Source organism: Microcebus murinus, chromosome 21 (genome assembly GCF_040939455.1).
Source record: "Microcebus murinus isolate Inina chromosome 21, M.murinus_Inina_mat1.0, whole genome shotgun sequence".
Taxonomy (NCBI): Eukaryota; Metazoa; Chordata; class Mammalia; order Primates; family Cheirogaleidae; genus Microcebus; species Microcebus murinus.
Genome location: NC_134124.1, coordinates 28,401,236 through 28,426,342, shown reverse-complemented (window position 1 = coordinate 28,426,342; position 25,107 = coordinate 28,401,236). Strand labels below are relative to the sequence as shown.

At 33.4% G+C, this 25,107-nt stretch overlaps 1 long non-coding RNA gene and 1 other non-coding gene across 2 annotated transcripts in view; both read right to left on the bottom strand.

Moving 5' to 3' along the window:
• The window catches only part of LOC109729976 (uncharacterized), a 1,977,473-nt gene that overhangs the window by 1,407,158 nt on the left and 545,208 nt on the right, over nucleotides 1-25,107 (bottom strand). The gene's annotated exons all lie outside the window — the stretch shown is intronic.
• LOC142863440 (small Cajal body-specific RNA 15) lies at nucleotides 19,494-19,609 on the bottom strand. The gene has a single exon (XR_012914206.1).

Here is a 25,107-nt window from a genome sequence, read left to right as displayed (position 1 = left end):
TAATATTAGAGTGTAACCATAAAACATTAAGATGCATATAAATTTAGTCCAATGGGATGACCCAAATGCATGCAATACTAGTAGTTAGGAAAAACATGGTTACAGAATATCATTTTATAAATAACACCGATACTGTTCAACTGGCAATATGAGGACCCTATACATTGACAATTACTTAAGGTTACCATTTAAAATATCTTTCAAAGTCAGCACCACCTTCTCTAGTGTGTAGAAAGAGCAGTTTAATTATTTCAATGGGAAAATAACAATAATGAAGTCATTCTATGGGGAAAAAACTGGAGTAGATCAAGAAGGTCTTTCTTTTACTTTTTCCATCACTTTTGGGATACTCGTTGGTTATCTTTCTAGTCCCTCCTAGTTTTATGTTACTTTCAGTTATTTTTCAACTAATTCCTCTCTGTCAAGGGCTTGGGAATACAACATTGCAATATTCTCAAACTTTGGCATACATAAAAATCATCCAAGGATTTAGTTAAGAATGCAGTTTCACAGATCATAATCAATGAAGTTTGTGATTCAGTGTTAGGGGGTAGGGGGTCCCCTGCCCACAAACCTATATTTTTAATTATTCTTATGCAGGTAATCTGGAGACCAAACTTTTAACATTCTGTCATGAGAAATACTAGAATGAATAAAAATCTCCAATTTCAAAGAAGGAATTAATATGTGAGTTTGTTACTGGATAATAGCGGTTTGTGGCACTTACAAATAAGGTGATATTGGATAATCACTTAATCACCTTGGTTCTCAGCTTCCTCATATAAAACTCATGGTACTAGACTAGATCAGGTCTAAGGATAATGCAATGAATTTTGAGTCACCTAATAATATTAATACTAGTTTCTCCAGCTGTCAGGGGTTATAATATTGAATAAGAAAGCCTCTTAGTCTCCTTCAAATCAAACCAAGTAGATTACTGCTTGCTATACTGTTTGCTAATATTAAGTATCTTAATCACATTAAATGCATAGACTAATAGCACATACATACTTATTTTTCTGAGAGAACCTACCCTTCTTCAGAGATTTACCATATCCTTCTTTTATGAACTATTTCTCATGACATCACACATGGCTGCAATAGAAGCCATTATTTTCCAGTGTGATGTACCCCCAGGAAGCTCTTGATTGGTTCCAGAATCAACATTGATCCAAGCTGGGCCAAAGATTGTCACACCTGAAATTTTTGGACTTGAGACTCAAAGCAAGTTGGCATCTCCCTAAAGGTCTGAATGATAACATCAAAATCTGAGGTGATGTTGGAAGTATCTGCAGAATGAGTTTGAAGTGAGAGGATTTTAATAAAAATATACCCACACAAAAGCAAAGATGAAAGTCAGGAAAAAGTTTTCATTCTCTGATTTCATGGCACAGTAACATTGCTATCTTGGATTTTCATAAATGAACTAGAGGTCTTACGGTACATTTACTTTTAAGAATAAGCCAATTTTATTTGTGTTTCTGTGCCAAACAAAATAAGAATCTTAACTAATAGGGTAGATTTTGCAGGTGGATATTGAAATTCTATCTGTAGCTTTCCAAACTCTACAACGTAAAAGAGGGAAAATCTGATTTGAACCTGATTGGATTGGAAACTAGTAAGGCATGATTTTCTAGAGCAATCCTGTTCTGTATCTATCCTACAAATGTTTATTGGCCTAAAGGGCCATACTAACTAGTGACTATGGAACAGCTGGACCTTAAGGGAAATAGTCTCCTTACCAAAGCATTGCCATGAAGAATCCAAGAGAAAAAAAACTCTAATATGTAGGATTAACTAGAATAATAAATAAAATGTTTTCAATTCTGAATTTAAAATATGTATACTTTTTAATGATTAATTTTATTTACTATAACAAATGTTTAAATAAGATATGAATATAAGTTAGGAATGGAACCCTTTTAATCTTTCTTTTCTATTTTTATAATGTAATGACATACCATTTTTAGCACAATGTCTTAAATACATATAAATTTCATCAACGGTTGCAAGGGAGCTGAAAATATCAACAATGCCAATTTAAGTGTTCTTTAAAATGTTATTAGATACAACATGTATGAATATATTTACATTCTTGAATTGATCACACATTATAGAACTAATTGAAACATACTGAACACTCAATAATTAATGATATTTATTTATCAGAAGTGGATTATCTAGACTATGTGTAGCGATAACAATCATTTACGTTATTTTTTTTCATTAGAAAAAAAACCTGTTAAGTGTGGAGTATGGTAATACACACCTTGCCACATTTCTATATTATATATCACTCTTAGAATCACAAAATTACTGAGTTTCAATTGTGCTAATAATTTAAATATGCAATATATGAGAATAACATTTTAGTAAGGAGAACTCAAAAGGAGCCCTGTGAAAGTTTAGCAGGCACACCAAATGAAAAAGGCCATATGACAATGATATTTGCCCACACGGGTTATTGAATTATTAGTACTTAGAAGACATTGGTTGTTCATTAAAAAGCGGAAGAAAATTACTATTTATCCTATGATATAGGCTTTCTCTAGCAGGAAAAACTGTTTAATGCCTTCTCATCTTTATCTTTATTTTCATTAATAGTGCTTTGCTAACACCAATTTGGTGAATAGAATTTATAGCTTATCCAATGCTGTTAGGGGGAAAAAAAATGTTAGGACTAGTTGATTTATGTCCAAGGATATGGAGTCCCCAGATTTCAAAATGTGACCCATGGAGTACATTCTTATGATTGAAATTTTCCAATTAGTATTTCTGGGAAGTAAAAGAAATGTTCAAATTTTGTACAAACAAAAAATATACTACTCATGGTAATGTGATTGATCAGTGAGTGGGTCAATGAATTGTCTCCTTGTGTAAAAAGACACTGTCTCAGTTTGGTGCTACTATAAATTTGGTGCTGTTTGAGGCCAGGTAATTTATAAACAGAAAAAGGTTTATTTGGCTCAGGTTTCTGCAGCCTGTACAAGAAGCATCATGCCAGCATCTCTTTCAGGTTAGGGCTTCAGGGAACTTCCAATCAAGCCCGAAGGCGAAGGGGGAGCAGTCATGTAACATGTGAGAGAAGGAACAAGTGAGGAAGGAGGTGGTGCTAGGCTCTTTTAAACAACCAGCTCTCCCATGAACTAATAAAGTGAGAGAAGTCACTCATTATCCTGGGGACAGCACCAGGCCATTCATGGGGGATCTGCCCCCATGACCCAAATAACTCCCACCAGCCCCTACATCCAATAATGGGGATGGAATTTCAAAGTGACATTTGGAGGGACCAAACATCCAAACTGTATCAGATACACACAATAAATAAAGACTAAAGAACACAAGAAAATTGTATTGGGCTTTGCATATCAATAAATACATTAGCATACCCATACATCTTGCATCTAAAAAGTGGCTATTTGGGAGAATTGAAGAGAATTTGCATTTCCTATTTTTGGAAAAATATTTAGATTGATCTCTTTTCATTCAAGGCTAAGATAAGAGAATGTTTCAATAACATTGAAACAAAAAAAATACTTCATAAGACAGAAAAATGAAACTTCTATAAATAATATGATTAATTATGCAATTGAATTATGATACACTGAACACTAATATCCTCATTTGAAATTCAGCTGGAAACTTTTGATAGAATGATATTCAATGCCTGAGTGAGAGTTCTTTATAAACACATTGGCCAAGACACCTTCTCCAGGTTTTAGAAAGTTGCCTAGAGGTTGGTAACTATGACCTGAAGGTCATATCTGGCTTGCCACCTGTTTTTATAAATAAATTTTACTGGAACATTGCCACACCCACTCCTTTGTGTTTTGTCCTTGGCTGCTACTTTCCCCCTCTAAGGGTAGGGTTGAGTAGTTGCTACAGAGATGTTATGGCCTCTAGGCCTAAAATATTTGCTACATGGCTCTTACAGAACTTTCCCCCTTCTGATCTGTTTTAAATTTGGTAATCATTGACACCTTTAGTAGCATTGGTTAGCACTTGAGAGATAATCTAAAGGTGTATTTGAAATAATAATAAAAAAACTAATTTCCACTAAAAATTAACTACTTTGTTGGTCTAGCTACCAAATATGTCATCCAAAGGAAAACACTGATCACCAGATTCCTTACATGTGGGACTAACTCATATCAGCACAGGTAAGGATAACTATGCCATGATTTACTATTATGCCTGAAAGCTGGCAAGATTTGGGGGTTAATTGCAAAGCAAACGCTAATTTTATAAACTCCAAATTATAGATAAAACACTGCATTCTTAGAAGTAAAGAAATATATTGATAGAATAATATTTTATACAGCTGAAGAAATATTTGAGTTCATAGATCAAAAGAATCTTCACTAGCCAAAATTAGTATAGAGAGACCATCATATAGATTACATCCTAAATTTGAATTTCAAAGATAAAAAAAGAATGTGGGTAATCAACAAATACACAAAAATAGGGCATGTCTCAAACTTTTCCCTTACTAAATTAAAAGGAAAACTTTACTTCTTTATACACCAAGCAATTAAAAATCCTCTACAATTTTTATGGGAAATCTACGGTTTGTTACAAAGTAGGTTGTTTAAGTATAAAAGCAATGGAAAGATAATATATATTAATATCATAGAAATGAATTCCAACTGAGAGAGAACTAAACTAAAATAAGCTGAGTAGGGGAATAGTCTTAAAAAGCTGCTGCCTTGCTCAACTTTCTGAAGATGAAGAGGAATATTATAAAGCTGAACACGTTAGCACAGTTCACAATCTTGTAAAAAGGGTTATGAGAAGTGTTGCCATGTTACAGAGAACAGGTCCTAACTTGAGCAAGCCAAGTATAAATACAGGCCGCCTCTGATCTCAAACAGAGTCCCAGGATTTCCAAAATCAGCTTTTCTGAGCACTAAGCATAAATAACAAATTGCGTTTCTTTACAATTAGATATCACTCATGACTATTGTTCTGAAAAACCATATGCACACATTTTATTTTTACTCTACTACTTCATGCATTATTTCAATTTTCCTTTTAAATGGATTTATCAAGTTCATGCCAGGCCTGATCATTTAATTAATAACGAGAAAGTAATAATCACTCAAGCTTGCCTAAGTAGTTGTGTAAGTGAATGTGTATGGGGGGGGGGAGGTGTGGAGGAAAAATTTCCAGATAATCTCCTAGTACAGGCTGTTGGCTTTGAGCCCCAAGAACTATTTTTCTCCATTTTCCAAGAGTAACATAGTTACCCTTTTTTCTCCATACCATTTGCTCTGTTCTCTTGCTTCTCTCTGGAGATTAACTTTCTTTGGTTACATATCACCAATGTATGTATATTTGAAAATGGAAGTTTCTAGCATAAACTTCCTTCTGATTTATTAGTTTACATGTGTGAGAGAGAAAAATCCATTTATAATTGACCAGTTGGTCAGTGAATGGGCTATATTCTTCCTGGGCAAGTGTCTACCCATTGTCAATTACTTGGGCCCCTTAAGGTGAGGGTGTGTAACTTGCATGGCCACGTGTGCTTATCCTTCTGTAGGTGCTGTGGTTGGGGCTACGTCTAGAGTTCTGAGTTTGGGTTTGTTTGTTCCCCTCAAAATATAAAATAAAAAGATATTCTAGAGTTGATCCTTAACTAAAAGAAATACTCATAAAAATCATCGGATGCCTTCTGCTACTGTATACTAGCATTTTTTATAATTATAACTAATAATTGTTGGCCTATAGAGTGGATATATATTTCTAATTGTGCAAGTGAGAGGTCCATGAAATATTAAAACCCTTTTAAAAGTTCAGCTTAATTGCATTGTAAGCAGTATGGTATAAATGCTTGTTTCTTAAATTCATTGCATTGTATTTTGAGATGCTTCTCTTTACAAACCACAATCAAATATTAATATATACTTAATTCAGTTCTGTACCTTACACTTTCAAGAGCATTTTATATATACAAAAAACTTTTGTAAGGTCTCTAGGCATTCAAAAATTAGTAAATATCTTTAAGTTATATTAATATATACTCTCTTCATTTCTCTGATAGACTAATCCAGTTATTAGGTATGTACCTGATTTTCATTAGTTTTGTCACCTCATTGAAATCATTGAAACTCTTTAACTTAAAAAGTTAAGTTTTGTATTTAATATGACTTATCCTGAACAGAGGAATACAATAAAGGTGATCCTAGAAAACTCATATTTATTATAGACATGTTTGAGAGGACATTATGTGTGATATTACACAGGAAAATTTATTTTATCTAAAAATTCAGTACTAGGAAAATCTATGCTTCTCCTTAGAAATTAGTAAAATTTTTGTTGTTTGAGTTTGGTGGGGGTTGGGGGAAAGGAGTTGTCAATCTTGTAGCTGGTTGGATTTGTCTTTTTGATTTGTCATTGGAAAGATTGAAGTTGAATCTAGGTGGGGCATGGTGGCTCATGCCTGTAATCCTACAACTCTGGGAAGCTGAGGCAGGAGAATCCCTTGGGCCCAGGAGTTTGAAGTTGAAATGAGCTACAATGATGCCACTGCACTCCAGCCCTCCAGCCAAGGCAACACAGTGAGACTGTCTCAAAAAAAACAAAACAAACAAACAAACAAAAAAAACCCAAAGTTGTTCCACAATCATACCATACAACACCTAGACATTGGTCAATATTCCTCCCAGACAACATCTATATTTTTTCTTACTATATCTATATATCTATTTTACTAATATATCTATATTTTTTCTTTCTTTTCATCTTATATTCATCTACACTTTTTCTTTAATCACATTATTTCCTTATTTTTTGTATTTCTTATATCTGATTTTAAACCTTATTGCATATTATGACTTTATATAAGTTTGACACGTGTACTTATGAACATACACATGTACAAACACACACACGTATAAACAAAAGGAGTGAATGAAACAAGAAGTAAAAGAAGGAATGGAGACAGAAAGGGTGGGGCAGGACATGAATGGTCATGGCAGAAATCAGAAACAGGTGCCCCATGTACTGTGTCTCTTGCACAGAATTATTTTGTTAGAACTATACGATATTGAAAATCACTATAATTTAAAGTATAATCAACATTTAAAAATGTAATAATCAGATTTTGGCTTTTCTTGAAAAATTGAAAGGCAAGAGAAAACTATATTTACATTACTTCGTGGGAACAGTCATAGTTCAGTAGCTACTGCTTGCTTTAAACGTGTAGGCACTCCAGTTTCTAATTCTTAGTTTGTTTTTGCATTTATGATGCTAAATTTTGTCCTCTACACATTTTGGTGTTCCTTAGTTGGGCCCTTTATACACAGTTAAGACTTTTACCACTGAGGTATGATTCCTGTTTTGGGGGGCTCTCAGCATTAAAGAGCATACAAGTACATACATAAATAATGGCATAAGTGGCAGTTGCATAAATGTCAGTAATAAATAAATCAGGCATGACAGCCCCTATAAAAATCTGTTCTGTTTCCTGCATGGTGATATTGTTGGGTTTTTTTTGAGATGGGGTCCCACTGTGTTACCCAGACTGGAGTGCAGGGGCACAATTATAGCTCACTGCAACCTCAAACTCCTGGATCCTCCCAACTCAGACTCTGGAGCAGCTGGAATTACAGGTGCTAGCTACCACACAGGGCTCCAAAGTGATTTAAAAGGCAATTAACATAAAAGTATGGGCCAATTAACTGACTTCTTACTCTTTACAGGTTCACATGGTGGCAGCGTGGCTAGGCCCCACAGCATAGTCCACTTCCGCCTAAGGCTCACACAGGTAATGCTGCATGCTGTTCTTCTTTTTACACCATTAGAGTAATCCATGTTTGCTATACTTTGAGAAACGTTCAATATATTTGCTGAGAATCAAAGACATGGTCAGCTAGAAAATAGCATGTTAATGGCAAAGAGATTCAAGAGTATAAACAAAACAGATTGGCAGGTGCCATTCAAACTGAGGACAGCACAGTATGACACTCCACTAAACAGCTATGAAAAATCAGTGCTTTAGAAGGCAGTGCTCCATGGGATATGCCTGTAAATATACCATTAGGCACACTGTTATAATAGATGTAAAAGAGTGGGGCATAATGGGAGAAAGAGAGAGATTAATTGTAGCATGGAGGACCCCAATGGAGGAGAAAGGACACAAGCAAGAATGCGAGCTAACTGGCTTAGGCTGATGAGGAAGATGAAAAAAAAATGTAGAATATTCATCACTCAGGATAACATTTTTTTTCTTAAGCCTAAATTAAACTTGCACAGAGATAAACATTTATGACAATTAGGGCTACAGCCTGAAGCATTTTGGCTCACAAACTAAGTGCCTTGGTTAATGAGCAAAGATTTCCGTTCCTTCGCATGCATAAATACTAAGTGCAGAATTTATCATTCACTAAATCATATCCACTTTTTTCCCCTGCATTTCACCAGTGGTTGCATCAATTGTCATTTAACTGCTCTAAATAATGTGTTCTCTTCCCTGTTGTATTAAGCTATTTCTATCAAGGCTAATGATTTTCTGATTTCCACATGCCAGTGACTTTTGGCAGTAACAAATGATGCCTCTCTTTTGCATGTTGCAAGTAGCTTAAATTATATTTTACATACCCATTTAAAGGATCATTAGTTAAGTTAATATCCTTGCTATTCAGAGGCATCAAGCATTTTGTAAAGTATAGTCTAACTAAATACTATAATATTCTGTAGTATTTCAACAGTTAAAAATATAGTCTCTTTTATTATATGTAGCTTTGGCCCAAATACACCATTATACCTTCTGATTTGTTGACATTCATCTTCCTGTGGCTTCTTCAAAAGGTAATAACATTTGTATAAACTTTGGAGAGCAAGTACTATCTATTACAAAGAATAGTACACTTGCTTTGGTTCTGAACTTGCATATTACTGTCCAGATAACTTACATATTACATTTTTTAAATTTTCATTTTTTTTGATGTCTTGTTTTTGTTTTTGTTTTTTGTTTAATTTAAATAGATTTAGGGGCCTGGTGTGGTGGCTCACGCCTGTAATCCTAGCACTCTGATGGGCCGAAGCAGACGGATCGTTTGAGTTCAGAAGCTCAAGACCAGCCTGAGCAAGTGCAAGACCCTGTCTCTCCTTAAAAAAAAATAGAAAAAATTAGCTGGGCATGGTGGCACATGCCTGTAGTCCCAGCTACTTGGGAGGCTGAGGCAGAAGGATCGCCTGAGCCCAGGAGTTTGAGGTTGCTGTGAGCTAGGCTCACACTACAGCACTCTAACCCAGGCAACAGAGTGAGACTCTGTCTCAAAAAAAAAAAAAAAAAAAAAGATTTAGGGGGTACAGGTGGTTTTCTGTTACGTGCCTGAATTGCATAGCAGACAAGTCTAGGTTTTTAATATACCCATCACCTGAATAGCTTACATTGTACCCACAGACAACACTGTTTAAATAATTATGATCTAAAAGTGGAAGGAAATTTGAAAATGTTAATGAAAGCCTGTGTTTTTCTTTAAATCTACATATGAAGGTCCTGCCCTTTCAGACTTTGGAAAATCTACTATGAATACCTGTGATACAAAATGAGAGAATTTGTTTTAACATGACCAGTGACTGATAGAATGGTAAGGAGCTGGCTTTGTACTCTGAGCAGAAGCAAAAGGGCAACTAAATATCCTTTGTTGAGATAAGCTTAAGTATACATGGATCTGTCTGGCTCCTAATCATAGATCAAACATTACACAAAATAGATATAGTGCTTTATTGTAGCTATGTGTTGGGAGTCCTATCTAAATGACACTGCGCCACTGGGGAGGAGAGACATTGATTTCTTAATGTTGAAGAATGGTTGGCAGCCCCATGTTCCACGGCAGTTTTCTCCATGTCATGTGAAGGATGTTTTGTTATAGGCATGAAAGGATACATTGTGGGGCACCGGGAACTTTGGCATTAGCCCATCAATGCCCACTAAATCAGAGAATTTAGAGCCAATATTGCTCTCAAAAGCTTCTAGTTGCTGAGCATCACCAATCAGATGGTGATTCTCAGCATCATGTCAACTATTCTTCCTAACAAGAATTCACGGCACTACTTGCTGAGGATTGGTGGACCTTCTGTATATGAGATATGATGTTTGAATGTATAAAAGAGAGGAATAATAAGCTTAAAGTCCAGTGGACATGATACAAATTTCACAGGATCATCAGAAGTCATATCTGTTTTCCTCTGGACCTGAGCCCATCTGTGACACGAGAAACAAAAACATCATGATTCAAGGAGAAAAGGCTAAAGATTAATCATGAGTGGTGAACATTTTTTCAAAAGGCTGAGATCTGATTCTCCAGGAAATCTTAATGGTTTCAGCTACTGAACATATTTGGGAGAGTATTGGTGATAACTCTAAAACATGCAGTATGAGAATTTGATCTGAATAGGTCTGAACCACAGGTTAGAACTGTAGGATGGGCCAGGTGCGGTGGCTCACGCCTGTAATCCTAGCACTCTGAGAGGCTGAGGCGAGAGGATTGCTCAAGGTCAGGAGTTCGAAACCAGCCTGAGCAAGAGCAAGACCCCTGTTTCCTACTATAAATAGAAAGAAATTAATTGGCTAAGTAATATATATAGAAAAAATTAGCCAGGCATGGTAGTGCATACCTGTAATCCCAGCTACTCGGGAGGCTGAGGCAGCAGGATTGCTTGAGCCCAGGAGTTTGAGGTTGCTGTGAGCTAGGCTGACGCCATGGCACTCATTCTAGACTGGGCAACAAAGCGAGACTCTGTCTCAAAAACAAACTTACAAACAACTGTAGGATAGTTGGAAATTGGAAATAACATCCTGGATGGTGCAGAAAAGCATCTGAGAGTTATGACTGGTGCCAGAGAAGAAACCTACCAAACATTTGGGAGTTGAGGGGTACCAACAGATATCTGTGAACAACAGAATCTGGGATTGGTGGTGGGTTCCTGAAAACATTTTGGAGTTAAAGAAACGGGCTTCCCAATTCCTAAGCCCCTTGCTGACTATGAAATCCAACAGTGAATACTAAAGCCAAATTAAAAACCAGCTTTGCCTGCACAGGGACCATCTTTAAACACTTTGTTATATAGCACTACCTCCCCCAACCTATTAATAGCTAAATAAAGCTATTTTCACACCATAAATAATCCAATTAAATTTAATAATTCTTAGAACTGTAAAAATAATTTTAACTTATAGCTTCAAGTTTTCTTTATTAATTTTTAGTATAGAATATGAGATAAACCTAAATTTTGTTCCCTTTTGCACCCCCTAGTGGAAATGTTACTACAAAGGAAGATATTAATGCAATGGCCAAGTATTTTTCATAAAATTGGCCAATTTGTAAGAGTTGAATATAATACTACATTTGATTCAGCAAGTACAATTGGCAACCATTTAAAATTATTTTCATAGTTGTCTAGTACTTTTGTAAATAATGCCATATATAAATTTAAATCGATCCTTATCTACCTATTATATGTATATGAACATATACATACACACACATACATTCTATGAAAGGTGAATGAAGATACTAAACTGAGATAATCAATAATAGAATTGATTTGAAATTCAGCAGCAACCTCATTTCCAGCATATAAAAATATATTTCCTGACCTTCACTGCATGTATTATTCATGTATTTACTCATATATTTATTTTTCCCAAAGCTTTTGTTTTTGCACTTTATTTTATGCTAGGCACTGAGTATTTATAAGTGAGCATGCAGAGGAGATCACAGTTTAGTTACATATATGTGTATATACACATATGAAATGTTTTCAGAGAAAATAGTATTTATGGTAGCCTGGAAATATCATTAATTAAAATATCTTTATTTGTTAGCATATTACTTCTGTTTATATTCTCAGTGCCATTTTGAAATTTAATCTTTTTCTCATCAACACAAAAGAGATTCTAATATTATGACATAGAAAAGATTATAATTGCTTAATTATTTGTGCAATGTGGCAAATACACATTTTGCACATATCAACAGAGATGTTATGTGGAATAAAAATGTTTTCGTTCTGTATTTGGGTTTTGAACAAATGTGCTGATATCCAAAACAAATCCTGTCAGCTGACAGAGCAAGGAAATATATATGTGTGTCTACAGAACTGTGGATTTATAAAGATTTCTGCATTTAGTCAATCATATCTATATTAAGCAAAACACCAGTTTATGCTGATATCTCCAATTATAATCCATTACCACACAGATTATTGGAACCTCCTTCTTTGGCTTATTTGTAAAATCCCACATCAACAATGAGAACCTCGTGTCACTACCTGTCTTCTATTTACTTAATTGTCCAATTCCAGTGTGCATATACCATAGTATTAGAATTTCTAAGCCATACCTCCGTGGAGAACTTTACCAGCAAGAGTAGAGTTCTTATGTGGTTTCTTTTGCCTTTAGCCTTATAGACTCCACTTATTTCCAGGGTCACTTAAGCTATTCCTTTTCCCCTTCCTTCTAGGAAGGTTTTTTATACATTTGTGATAGATTGCTTTGTCATTTCTGCCTTCCATCCAGATAGCCTTCTGTCTCCTAAATGACTTTTTTTTTTTTTTGCTTTGCATACATTAAAATTCTCTCTTAGTACCACAGTAGCTTGTGTCTTATACAGAACTGGTCCATTTCATATAAGTTATCAAATTTGAGGACATATAGTTATTCATATAATTCCATTGTTGGGTTTTGATTGCCAGTGGGCTCAGGAGTAATGATACTTCATTCATGTCTGATATTGTTCATTTGTGTTCTCTCTCTATTTCTTGGTTACCCTGGATAGATATTTACAAATTGTATTGATTTTTTCTAAGAACCAGCTTTTGGCTTTGTTGATTTTCTATATTTGTTGGGTTTTTTTGTGTTTTTTATGTCTTCTTAGAGAATTTTCCTGTTTTAATTTCATTGATTTCTGCTTTCATGTTTATTTATTTGTTCATTTTTTGCTTGCTTAGGCTTAAATTGCTCTAGTTTCTTAAGGTAAAAACTTAGATAATTGATTTTTGATCTTCTTTCTTTTCTAATTTAGGAATTTAAAGCTATAAATTTCTATCTAAGCACCAGTTTTATTGCATCCCATACATTTTGATAAATTCTATTTTTATTTTCACTTAGTTTAAAATATTTTAAAATTCTCTTAAGATTGCTTTGATCCATGTTTATTCAATGTATGTTGTTTACTGTTAAATTTTGGGGAGATTTTCCAGCTACCTTTCAGATATTGATTTCTAACTTAATTTCATGTTTGTATGAGAACATACTTTGTATGGTAGCTAAGCTTTTATATGTGTTAAGGTATATTTTATGGTAGAGAATGTGGCCTATCTTGGCAAATATTTCTGCAAACTTGAAAAAAATGTATATTCTGTTGTTGTTAGATTGTTAGATGGAGTATTCCTTAAATATCAATTAGATTGAGTTGATTGATAATGCTATTAAGGTCAGCTAGTCTGTACTGTTTTTTGCTTGCATTATCAATCTATAATGAAAGAAAGTTACCGGTATATACAACTATAATAGTGGATTTTTCTATTTCTAATTATAGTCCTAATTGTTTTTGCTCCACATCATTTTGATGCTTTGTTATTAGATGCATAAACATTGAGAATTGTGTCTTCTCAGAGTATTGACCTGTTTATCAATGTGTAATGCCCTCTTTATCATTGATAATTTTCCTTGTTTTAAATTATGCTTTTATGAAACTGTATCTAGCTACTCCTGCTTTCGTGATATTAGCATAAGCAGAATATTCCTTTCTCTACTCTTTCAGTTGAATTTGAGTGGGCATGTAGACAATAAATAATTGTATCTTATTTGTATATTTCTGAAAATCTCTGTTTAAATTGTTATATTATTATAGTCTATTTATTGCATTTGATCTTTGTTTCTTCTCTTTTCTACCTTCTTTGGTTTTATGTAATCATTATATATAACTCTATTTTATCTCCTCTTAGAGAATACAAGTAGATACTTCTTTTAAAAGAAGATTTAGTGGTTTCTACAGAATGTGCATTGTCAATTTTTAACTATTCCAATTCACCTTCAAATAACATTATATTAATTCATATATAGTATAGGTACCTATACAGTAAGAGAGTATTCCCAAATCTGTCTTTCCCTTCCCTTATAACATTGCTATCCTCTATTGCATTTATCTGCATGTTATAATCACCCATACAATGCTATTATTGTTACCTTATATTCTAAATATAGATATTAAAAATATCTAGATTATTTTTTTATTTATTTATTTTCTCCAGCACACTTATTTTCTTTATGTACATCCAAAATTCAGACTTACATCATTTCCTTCCCCCAAAGAATTCTTTTAACATTTCTTATGGAGTGGGTCTACTGGTGATGAATTCTCTCAGTTTTTATTTATCTGAGAAAATCTTTAGTTTTCCTTCACCGTTGAAGGATAATTTCACTAGATATATAATTCTAGGTGGTTTTCTTCTCTCCACTATCAGTGTTTTAAATACTGTACTCCATTCTTTTCTAGCTTGTATGGTTTCTGATGAAAAATCTTATTAAATTCTTATCCTAGTTCTCTACATGCAAAGTAATTCCCCTCTACCCCTGGTTTTTTATAAGATTTTCTTTTTGTCTTTGGTTTTCTGAAGTTTGAATACGATAATACATAAGAGTAGTCTTTTTGTAATTTTTACTGTTGGGTTTTCTCTGAGCTTCCTAGATTAAGTGTTTGTTATTAATTTTAGAAAATTAATATCCATCTCTACATCAGATATTTCAACTGGTCTTTTCTCTCTTTCTTCCCTTTGTGCTATTGCAATTAGGCTTTTGCTGTAGGTTTTGACATTTAAAAATTTCCCACAGTTCTTTTATGTTTTTTTTTTTGTGGGCTTTTCCATTTTTTATGTTTGCATTTTAGTTTGAAAAAATTGCTATTGACATATCTTCAAGCATATTGATTCTTTTCTTGGCCACTATCAGTCTGAGCCCATCAAAAACTTTTTTTTTTTAAATTTCTGTTACAGTTTTTTTTTTTTTAATTTCTAACATTTTCTTTTGATTCTTTCTTAAATTTCCCACTTTTACACTTATATTACCCACCTGTTTTTGCCTGCACCTACTTTTTCTGTTAAAACCCTTAACATTTCTATCATAATTACTTTAAATTTCCTGTTAAGTAATTTTAATATCTCTGTCATAGCTGAGTCTATTTGTGAAGCCTGCTCTGTCTCTTCAGATTCTATTTGCTCTTTCTTTTTTAGCATGTCTTGTGATTTTTTTGTTATTTGCTCTTTCTTTTTTAGCATGTCTTGTGATTTTTTTGTTGTGGTTGTTGAAAGCCTAACATAATTTATTAAATAATGGGAACTGAGATAAATAAGTCATTAGTATTTACTTTTTGTTAATCTAGCAAGAAATTTGGCTCTGTTTAATGTTTGATATATCTGTTTAGAGGCTTTAAATTCCTTTAGTGTCTTTATTTTTGTATCCCCTGTTGTTTTTTGATTCCCTAAGAATTTCATATTTAATATGTTTGAAGATTCCTTTTATACATTTTATATATATTAAATTATTTAGCAATAACTGTTCTATGAGGTAGGTTATATTATTATCACCATTTTACAGTTGAGAAAATCAGGCCATAGAATTGTTAAGTGATTTAGCCCAGGTTGTTATATTAATAACCAGGAAGTCAGGATTTAAATACTAATGATTTAACTCCACAGCCCATGCTGCAAAGTGCTAAAATAAAGAATAATATGCCATCATTCTTGGAACTTTCCAGTTTCCTGTATGATCACTAATACTGCATTTGCTTTATTCTAACTGCACCCTAACTCCCCACTGAGCTGCCATGACTTTGACTGTCATGTCTACATAAAACCATTCACAAAAGTGCAAGGAATTAGAGCATGTTTTAGTCTTAATTGAGAAATAACAATATAATTTTAAAAGTACAAGTACTTTTGAAGGGATTGGTGATGAGTAGAAGAGGGATAAGGTAGATTTCATTTAAGTATTTTAAAATGAAAATTATATAAAGTTATGGATGAAGAGAATATTCTTTTCCCAAATTATCTATTTAGTCAACAATCTTCATGTTTCTGCAAAATGAAATAAAAATGCTCATTTTTTAAACTTGGAGGATTAATTTGGTGTATTAGCTTTTTTGTTGCTGTTTTCTCATATCCATAACCCAATTATAACTACACTTTCCAAAAGCAACAACAAATTTAAGAACAATGAAACTGAGGGAATATATACAGCCATGTGCAATCTAAAACAAGAAGGCATTGCATAAGAAATTTCTTAACTTGCTTAGGGTGATTTTAGCCACAGAAAGAACATAGCAGTTTTTAAAATTTTCAGCAAATAAATTTGACATGTCATGGGAGAATTTGGGGGATATTTGACTTATAATCCAATAAGATTTATCAAAAGACAGTTGAAATACAGAAGCAGGTGTTGGAAAATGAGTAATTCAATAATATTTAATCCTGATTAAAGAGTAATATTTTGTTTATATATGGAATTTTATGATTTTCTTTCTACATATCAACACATTTATTTTGTGTTTACTAAATGCAAAGCATTAGGTTAAGCATTTACAATCACAATACTCACAATCAGAATCAATATATCTATGCTTGTTTTTGTGAGCTTTACTCTAGAAGAAGAAAATATGTACTATTCCATTTCTACTTAGAATCTGGTGGCGGCAGGTGGGAAGGACCCTGCCATAGGATTAAATAAAATGTTTAATTTTCAAAGGGTATTTTTAGTGCTCTTTGCTGCCAAAAAAAATCCCAGAATGCATGGTCTTTTCTTTATAACAGAGTATATATGGATATGCAAAAAATATTCTCAGTGATTACTTTAGGAATGAGGTAGAAATAAAAAGCCTTGTGTCCCATATAACTATGTAGAATTCACTTTTTTTTTTCTTTTTCTTTTTTTTTTTGGTGAGAGACATTATAGTGTGGTTGCATGCTTATGAACATAATCCAGGAGAGGGGATAGTTTATGATGCAGGAGAGACACAGGTAATTGGACTATGTCCTTGCATAGTCCAGAGGAGATGGGTTTTAGTCCATAAGGGAGAGTTTTACCCTTAGCTAGGAGCACAGACAGCTCATTCATAATAACAGAAGTGATGGCAGAGGATATTAAAACATCTGTTATTATGTTAGTTCATGTGGCTGTGGAAACCTTTGGAAGGCCTACCCTTATTGCTTCTGTTTTCCAACTAAAATAAGAAGCATGTTAATTAGCTAAGAATGAGAGGGAAAGAATGCTTTGATTTAAAAAGTGAGAAGAAAATGTGAAATAATGCCCTAAGTAAGTCCAAACATGAATTATAAATATAGCACTCCTAAAACTTCATGGCTTTCTTTTTTGTTTGTTAATATTTGATATTATTTCTCCTTTTACCCAAGTCATTGCCAATGCTTATTATAGGGGCAGAGGAGATTTTGCCAGGGGAGTACGAAAAGACAGAAAGAATAGTTAAGAAAATTGGATGTGAACATAATCCAAGATTAGTGAGGATTTAATGGAGGATATGAAGGAGTTATGGGCACAGGCTACCTGCCATGCATGGCCTTCACTGTCCCTGCATGTTCTTGGTGAATTTACCAAGAAATCAAAGCCTGGATCTGTCTTTGCTTGAGAGCCATTTTTCAAGGTTGTATTCACAGTAAGCAATTTTGGAGAATGAGGTGATGTCCTCCACCAGGACAAAGAGTGAGCTTGCTATAAAGGAAGCGCATGCCCATAGTTCTTTGTTCCATGGCTGCTGTGCAAACTTTTTTGTACCCACAGGATCCACTCAGACCACTGTGCTTAACTGCCATGGAACATGGGGTAAAAGGAGAATCTGTGCATACATGAAGCACATGTTTCTTGTTATTGTGTGAAAAAGTCCTTTGTTCATGAGCCTGGAGTTTTCTGTGTTCTGCCAGCATCCATGAAACTATCCCAAGCTCATTTACTAGCTTGCAAGTAGGGTAAAAACTCTGATTCTGGCGGGAGTGAGAAAGAATGAAAACTTGGTATGTTTATGTTGGAAGTCCTTTTACTAGCTTATGATGAAGGTAATGACATTATTTTTTACTGATTTGAGAGGTGCACAAAGAAACTGAAAGTAATAGAGGTAATATGTGGTATTCAAATGATATAAAAGGAGAAGAGGTAGAACAGATCTATCTTCCTCCAATATTATTTTGAATATTACAGGATGCCATACGGAAATATTATAGAGCTAGGAATCAGACACTCCTGGTATGAATCCCAACTCCAAGTACTTCTAATTAGTTAACCTTGGGAAAATTATTTGATATTTTTGAGCCTCAGTTTCTCTGTCTGTAGCATATAGGCTTAATCCTTGGCAAATGATTAAATAAATATTTGTTAGGGAGAATTATACCTTTTTAAAAAGATAATGTAAAGATGAAATGAGATCATGTACCTAAAGCACATCAAACACAATAAGGAGCTTTGTGAGTCTTTTTCAGCTGCTTCTTCCTATATGTGCTTTTGGTATATGAATTAATTATGTCAAACACTATATTTGCTGAATTTGTATGGCTTGGTGAACAAAATAATAGTTGAATAGACCATTCAGTAGGTCTGTAATTTACTGCACTATTTAAATTTTGGTGCTACATTTACAAGTCTATTCCAGCACAAAGACTTTATTACAAATATAGAAACTTCAATTATCACATTTTGTAGATAACAAATGTGTCTAGCTATAGTTTTGCCAAATCAAGTGCCCAGTGCTGATTCACTCTGACGTTAAACTCTCTCATTTTGTTAGCAATTTTCAGAGAAATGTTACCATAAATATGAATTAAGGGAAAAATGAAATTCACCTTTGATATTTTATAAGGGATTTAAAATTCTGAAATAATCAGAAAATACTTTTTAAAAAATTACCTAAAAATTAACTGCATTAAATAAAATACAATAATAACATTATATAAATGCCTCAGGAAATAACTGGTATCCTAGTATATTAGATACAAGAACGAAACATAGAGTATAAGAAACTAAGTCTCCATAGTTTGAGGCTTACCTCAACTAATTGTATAAAACTAATCCAACCTTAAAATGTCCAAGGATTTTTATTATTCTAGAACTACACAAAGTGGGATTTAGTAGCGTTGCTTCCGTAATATTTAGGGTAAATTCAATTTGTTTTGAAATTCACTTTGTTCTTTAAATATTGGAATTCAAAACAAAACTCTGGAAGTGAAATTCACAAATAGGGGCATGGATTTCTCATGGTATAAACATGCAGTGCTTCACATATAAATCTTAAAACATAATAATTATCACAACTTTGATAATTCTTTATAAATCAAATTCAAGCAATTTTTATTCCTACCTAAATCAAAGCAATTTTTACATCCCAGAGTTCAGCCTAGAGCCTAGATTAGCCATTATGATTTAAATCTGTGTATTCAGATCTAGTATTGTGTTTACTAAAAGCATTGGTTTATTTACCCTCACCCCATGTTGGTAGATAAGTAGGTTTTGAATTTATTTTGTAAGCAAGACCTATTCTTCCTAAGGAGACTAAAAGCAGAGTCAGCTTGATTTCCAGGATTCTACTTTCTTAGTCTTCAATGTTTTATTTTCTTCTACTTCCTCCTCCACCATCCTCAAATAATTTTATTAATAGAAATATTTTAGGAAATACATAACTCTGGGGAAAATAATTAACAAATCTATTTAAATAAACCATGTATTGGCTCACATTATTAAATATATGTGAGCCAATAAAATAAACTTTCTTCAACTTAGCAATATCATTATTTCTAAAGTTAGTTCTATGGGTGGGTTTTAAACAGTGGAAATAAATATAATTTTGATCTTTTCTTAGTTGTGCTATTGTACACAGATTACAGTTGTTAGTGGTTGACACTAGAACTCATAAAGTAAAAAGTCCGTGTATAATTCATGGTGGCACCCTCCCACAAGCTTGATTTTAGTGCAATGTCAATAAATATATGGGTATAATATAGACGTATGTAACTACAAATTTTATTTTCAAAGTGTGGAAGCAGCCTGGGGGAGCACCTCACCCCCATTCCACTCTATAGATGTGGCTAGCAATATAACTATCATCATCAGAATTTAAATATTTTTATAGACATTTAGTAAAGGATCAAAAGTTAATATTTTCCTTCTTTTGCTTCCTGAATCAACAAGTAGGGTTCCAATAGTAATAAGATTTGAGGGCACACTGCTGTCAAAATCATAGAAAGCTAACTACTAAATACAGGCTTGATGGGGGATTTTATCCTCACTAAAACAAATAGAAATACGTGATTCCTTACATTTCACAAAAATGGGTAGATTTAAAATCTCAAATTTACTTGTTGAGTTGTTTCTAATATATATTCTATATGCAGCAGATGAAAGTAAAGGCAATAATAAGAAAGACAGAAAATTCAGATCTATATATTCAATGAAAGACCACAGATAAACCATTTTAGAGATTTTTTCCTTCAATGCAATCAAACTAGCCAGCTGCATTGAAAATGCAGATTGAAAGACTGTCCTGAGTCCTTTCGATTTCTATACTTTAGTCAATCCTATTACTGTGACAAATACCTTGGCTATCCATCACCCAGACATGCACACACACACACACACACACACACACACACACACACACATCCACACACATAATCATGTTGGTAAATGTAAGATAGATATGCATGCATTTAAATATTTATATATTATAGTTATTATTTTCAAAATGAATACTGATTTTTCAAAAAAAATTTATCTAAATGGAAGTCATAACTTAGTTTTCAAAATGAAGAGAACGTGGAGGTTGGATTGATTACAAAATTAATCTTCTGCCTCAGAAAGAATAACAGGTTGACATTTTAAAAACTCATTTTGAGGGAAAAAGAACAGATTGAGAAAATCTCCACATAATCTCTGGAAGGATATAGTTTTCAATGAGCATGAATTACTTTTCATTTTATGCAAAGATTTTTACTACTGCGGTATTTTCTGTTATATTGAGTCATAACCCCCTACCCATAGAGGCAGCTTTTGATTTGATTTTCATTGCCTTGGGCAAGCATGATTGAGGACCCATAAGACTGTAGAAGATGTTGATTGATTCTTTTGATCCTAGGAGATAATAGACAGTGTTTAAATTGGTTGTGTTAAAACATCTGAGGATGAATTGGGACTTTAGGCAAATTGCACAGAAGATTTTTAATCTTCGATTTGTTCACATTTGTAACATAGGAAACAGAAAAGATTTGTATCTCTTCTTGTCAAATTCCTTTCCATTTCACATCAATCACTTTTTTTTCCCTCTTCACCTTTTTCAGTTTCTCTGTGACTGCTTTATTCCTAGAATTAGAGGCCTTTGGGTCTTATTTAAATTAAAAAAGATAGCACAGTTATACTTAAAGCCAAACTTAAGCCACAGGTAGATTGAAGATCAAGCCAAAGAGAAGTTAGGAAAAAATCAGAGGCAAAATGAAAAGTGAACCTACGTGTTTCTCTTTAAGAGTCAAAAGTGCCAATCATTACATCACTACTTCGGGCAGTGTGGCAAAATATTTTTCAACAGAGCCATCCTATCAGAATGTCTCACTCAGTGGAATATTTGAGAGATGTGTCAAATAATTTGTTACTATTAATATGTAAAGTACTATGTTTGCAAATTAATTCCTTTTATCATATAAACTAGAGAAGAGGTAAGGTTTTACTGATAAAAAAAAAAGATCTTATTCTCATATTAATGACAGTGATAGAAAAAGGGGCTCATTGAAGACTAAGAAGACATCATTGAATTCTGTAACCCAGAGCTGATTTTATCTCTGGAGCTGTGTTAGGGAGACAGACACCATCACTCAAAACATGTAAGAGCTTCTGTGGTTAGAAATCATTGCAGAGTTTTGAGTTATTTTTGCTTTGAATCCCCTGCATAAGTTTTAGGATTCTATTAAAACCCAGAGCTACTCATTTCTATACGAGAGTGTTTTAGCGTTGGAAAAACCTATTGAAAACACAAATTCAGCATTTTCTATGAGATTGCAAAATTGTCAGTTGGTTGGATCAGAGAAAGGGAGAACACAAAGGGGCTGGTGGAGATTAGTGGGAAAATGCTGGGGACACCAAAGATCTGGGGACAACTATAAAGATATCTCATCCACAGTCAGACTATTAAGGTCTCTCTTTACTCTTATTTATTCAGTATGATGTGAAGAGTGTGAAAGCCATTACTTTAGTGAGAAATGAATACATTTGGAGATAAGCAAACCAAATTTTAGTCACAGTTTAGATTTCTAACTTAGGAACTTGAGCAAACTACAGGGCTCTCTCAGTCTTAGGTTCATTTGTAAACTTGTGAGAATACTTTTTATAAATTTTACAATCCCACTGTTTTGTAAAGTTAATACTTTTTGGATTCTTAAGTGGAATAATACATAAAAATTCTTAACATATATAGACACACTCTGTGTATAAACATATGTACCTTAACACACTGTACTTTGTAGTATATAGCACTCTCTTAGACATACTCAGAAATACTAACTCATTTAAACTTTTCAATAATTCCATAAGATAGCTAGTATTATTTTCCTGTTTTATGATGAATAAAATGAGACATAACAAAGTCAATTGACTTGCACAAGATGAGACACAAAACATATTATTAAACACTGTGTCGTACTACCCTACTGTACTATAAATTAACAGTTCCCAAGCTCCAAGCCCTCAGAAAACCTCACACAAAGAAATAATTCTGTCAATATGCAATCTTTGAACATTTAGAATTAGTTAATATAATTTTGTAATACCTACCTCTCTTTAGTGTACATTAATTTTGTGACACTTCTCTGGGAGATATGGTTAAAGGGAAATTTTATCAGGTAATTGAAAATGAGATACTTAACAGTTAACTGCAATCTTCAGTAAGATTGAAATAACAACTGTAGGACATGAATCCTACAATATGTCTCAGCCTTATACCATTTTCTACAGCATTCCTTCTCATCAAAACCATTCTCTTCTGTTCCTTGCATCATTATTTAAAGAAGAGCCCTACTTTAGAATCTGGAGTTAAGAATATAAAGTTTACATCTGGTATACATTTTCTGCAGTCAGAGCACCAAAATTTCCACACAAAAAAGAATGATTAAAAGACCCTTTAAAATATATTAAATTCTTTTTAAATCCTAGTTTATTTGCAAATTGTGACATTTTACATCATTAAATATTTCTTCAATTGTTAACAATTAACTATAAAAACATGAGCTCCCAAAGTAAAGAGCTGTAAAAGGATTTATTTTCTCCTTTATTTCCACAATGATACAATAAAAAAACTCTTCATGCTAAAAAATTCAAGATATAATGTAGAAGACTGATATATTAAAGTGATGTTCTTTCCAATGGGAAGCTGGACTTTATAAAAATATTGTTATTTATTTTTTATGTGTATGGAAGAATTTTGCATTTCCTCAACTCAAGAAAATCTCACATTCTAAAATTACATGTTTGCCAGGCACGGTGGCTCACACCTATAATCCTAGCACTTTGGGAGTCTGAGGTGGGAGGATCGTTTGAGGCCAGGAGTTTGAGACCAGTCTAGGCAACATGGTGAGATGCTGCCTATACAAAAAAATAGAAAAATTAGCTGGGCATGGTGGCACACACCTGTAATCATCCTAGCTACTTGGGAGGCTGAGGCAGGAGGATCACCTGAGCCCAGGAATTTGAGACTGCAGTGAGCTATGTTGATGCCACTGTACTCTAGCCAGAGCAACAGAGTGAGATCCTGTCTCAAAAGTAAATAAATGAGTAAATAAATAAATGGTTCCGCCTCCATAGTCATATGTACTGCAGAACCCTCAGTGATACATGTAGGAAATTGATTTTACCCTATACTGTTACTTGTGAAAATTGGATTTGTAAAAATATTTGGTTTTTGTTTGTATTTCTTGTTCCTTTTCTTGCTTAACATCTCCTTATGAGTCAGCACAGTTTTCTTAAACATGATATTCTCTATTCTGATCTCAATTGAGATCATATAATGGTTAATGTTAAACACTATGTTGTGACTCTAAAATTGAGTATATATCAAATAAGTAATATTATAGGTTTTTACCTCTTTTTCTTTATGTTTTTATTTTGTAGCCTTCAATTTACTAATTAAGAACATGAAATATGGAGTCAAGAGGACCTGAACTCAAATTTCTACTCTTCTAGTCAATAGTATGTGACCTCTGTGGACACTTTTTTCTCATAAAAAGGTGCTAATAATGCTGCTCACCTCATGTGGTTGTGCAGAATAAATGAGATCTTGGAAGGAAAGTTCCTTATATCTGACACATAATAAGCAAACAATTGATGGTAGCTTCCCAAAGAATATTAATACTAATTTGGTTAAAATAGAAAGCATAGGTGAATCAGTACTGCATTGCAGATTAACTTATCATTTTATGTATAGGAGCAGTTTCTTTGTTAAATCTTTTTCTGTACTAGATGTCTAACAAGACATATAAATTAAGGAAGTTAAGGACACAGAACTTTGAATTCAGTCTCAGGGTTTCGGGATCACCACCTACTATGTGTGCAATTCTGGATGAATTACTTAACCTTTATGCATCTTATTTAAATGAGAAGCACAATACCTACTTTACCAGACAGTTGTGAAAATTAGATGAGATAATGTGTGATAAATATTTAGAGCAGTGAATTCTTAAGATCCTCATTATTACAAATCCCCACTGTGAATAATAATATTCATTTAAAAAAGATAACAGACATTTTCTTCCATTTTGTCTTGTCTCATGCAGAAGTGACAAGTAGTTGCATATCAAAGGTAGCCGTCTACTCTGAGTACAAGCAATAAAGACAAGCATTATTAATAGAGAATTTTAAAGGATAATAACACTAACTGAAACTAAATTATCTCTTTATTGTTACCATGACCCAGCAATTCTAAAAAACCTTCTTGCTGGTATAGACCCCTCCACCTGCCTTGGTGTGCTACTGGTAGCAAATTGCTGGTGTATTTTCCATTTTTTTTCTGTACATTTAACCTTTATTCTAGTTTCATTTGTATGAATTCTTGTGATCATTATGTT